At 36.5% G+C, this 2,612-nt stretch overlaps 1 pseudogene; it reads left to right on the top strand.

Moving 5' to 3' along the window:
• Positions 1–600: 600 nt before the first annotated feature.
• LOC103199887 lies at positions 601–1,637 on the top strand (annotated as a pseudogene).
• The last annotated feature ends 975 nt before the right edge of the window (positions 1,638–2,612 follow it).

Here is a 2,612-nt window from a genome sequence, read left to right as displayed (position 1 = left end):
GTGCTTTAGCCATTATGCTACCAGAGCTCCTTCTCTAGCACCTTAGAAGAGTTATTTCCAGTAAGTTCCATGGCATGGCACATCTGATTTTTAGCACATTTGAGGGATAGGGTTTCCAGAAAGTTCCATCAGCACAGCACCACAGCAAGTTATATGCCTTTCAGTGAGGCATGACCAAGTCCTTTCCAACAAGTTCTGGATCTAAACCCTGAGTAGAGCTTCTTCCTTAGTGGGAGTGGCTGCACTTTATATCTGGTATTCTTAAACTCTTTAGAATTATTTTTACTTCTTACTAGCCAACCCCTTGTAATGTCAGTCCTCTGCTATCGTTAATAAATCTTTATGTTCAGCTTCCTCCATTCAAATTACTGTGTGGTTTCTCTTTCCTGATTTGGACTCTGATGGATACACTATGGTATGACTAATAAAAAGAAAGTGGAGTGGCTATATTAATATCAGAAAAAGTGGGGTCAGAGCAAATAATTGAGGGGTAAGAAGGTCATTTCATAGTAATAAACTGGTTAGTTCATCAAGAGACGTAACATTTCTGCACATTTATACATCTAATTAACAGAGCTTCAAAATATTAGATGCAGGTCTCTGTTCTGCAGGATGAGGTTTGTTAAAGTTGTCAAGACCAAGGCCTATTCAAAACACAAGTGAAACTTAGAACATGAGAGGGTTAAAACTGATTTCTATGCTAGGAAAAGCTTGGCAATCCAGAATACAGTAAGTACAACACACCCAAATACAGGATGATAGTCCACATAACCAAGACAGACATCATTTGCCAGTTTGCTATACCTATGTAGAAGGGGATTCAAACCCACCAGCCACTCCACAGAAGGAAGATGGGGCAATCTACTTCCATAAAGATTTATAGCCTCGGAAACCCAATGGGGGTTTCTATGAGTCAGAATTAACTTGATGGCAGTGAGTTTGGTTTTTTGGTTTATATAGAAGGGGATGAGATAGTCTGCACAGCTTATGCTCACTAACTCCCAAAGTATGGTGTGAAAGTTGGCCTGACAAATTATGGTGCAGCATATTGTACTGGCCTGCTGCTAGCCTGCAGGTTTCTCCATAGATTCGGCATGGACATGATCTTTGGAGGCCAAGTGGAGGTAATCTGAGATAAATACAATGTGGAAAACATTAATGGTCAACTTGGTGACTTCATCTGCTCTTTGGATGTAGCCTTGCCAGAACTATAACTGGAAATAAAGTTTTTGGGGCTTTGAAGGGAGCTGTGGATGGAAGCTTCTGTATTCCTCACAGTACAAAATGATTCCCTTTTTATGATTCAGAAAGCAAGCGATTAAACACAGAAGTACATCAGAGACACAAGCGGGTCGGAATATTGCAGATTATATGCATTAACGAATGGAAGAAGATGAAGATGCTTACAAGAAACAATTCCTTAATGTATGAAAAACAACGTAACTCCAGACACAATGGACATATATAAGAAAGCACATACTGCTATATGAGAGAATCCAGTTTATGAGAATAAGCCTAAGAAAGATGTTTAAAAAGAAGTGCGACCATCCTCAAATAGATCTCTTGCCCAGAAGAAAGATCAGAAAGCTCAGAAGAAGTGCTTTCTCAGCTCTTGGGAGCAAGCTGTGAAGAGCTAAACTAAACCAAAAATTTCTATGATTTTTCAGAAAAAGACAATAAACTTATTGACCAAACAGCTAAAACACAGATTAGAAACGAAAATAGAAATATAAGGAGAAATAGATAAATAAATCCACAGTCAGAGTTTTTAACACCCTTCTCTCATTGGTAGAACAAGTAGACAGAAAACCAGTAAGGATATAAAAGACTTGCTATTGTTATATTAACCAGCTTTATCTAATTAATATTTATAGAACACTCACAACAAAGGAGCGCTGGTGGCGTAGTGCATAAGGCACTTAACTGCTAACCCAAAGGTCAGTGGTTCAAACCGACCAGCCACTCTGCAGAAGGCAGACTGGGTGATCTACTTCCTTAAAGATTTACAACCTCGGAAACCCGACGGGGTCGCTATGAGTCAGAAACGACTTGATGGCAGTGAGTTTGAGGGTTTTTTGTGGTTTCACAACAAGTACATATTTCTTTCAAGTGCACCAGGAACATTTATCAAGATGGACCAAATTCTGTACCATAAAAAATATCTCAATAAATTTTAGATAATTTAAATCTTAAAAAGTATGTTCTTTGATCACAGTATAATTAAATTAGGAACTGATAACAGAAAGGTATCTGAGAAAAAAAATCCTCAAATATTTGAAAACTAAATAACATACTTCTAAGTAATCCACAGGTCAAAGAAGAAACAAAAATGGAAATTATAAAGTATTTTGAAGTGGATGAAAATGAAAACACAAATTATAAAAATTGGTAGGGTTCAGCTAAAGCAGCACTTGGCAATTTATAACACTATATGTTTATAATAGAAAAGAAGAAATGTGTCAAATCAATGACCTCGGCTTTTACTTTAAGAAATTAGATAAAATACAAATGAGACAAACTAAGCAGAATAAATGAAATTTAAAAAAAAAATGGAAAAAATAATGAACTATAAAAAGAAAAAAATAGAGAAAATCAATGAAACTAAAATCTGG

The sequence above is a fragment of the Orycteropus afer genome, unplaced genomic scaffold (assembly GCF_000298275.1).
Source record: "Orycteropus afer afer isolate SDZICR_OR568_19922 unplaced genomic scaffold, OryAfe1.0 scaffold00123, whole genome shotgun sequence".
Classification (NCBI taxonomy): Eukaryota; Metazoa; Chordata; class Mammalia; order Tubulidentata; family Orycteropodidae; genus Orycteropus; species Orycteropus afer.
Note: the sequence above shows the minus strand (reverse complement) of the source record. Positions and strands in the feature narration are given on the sequence as shown.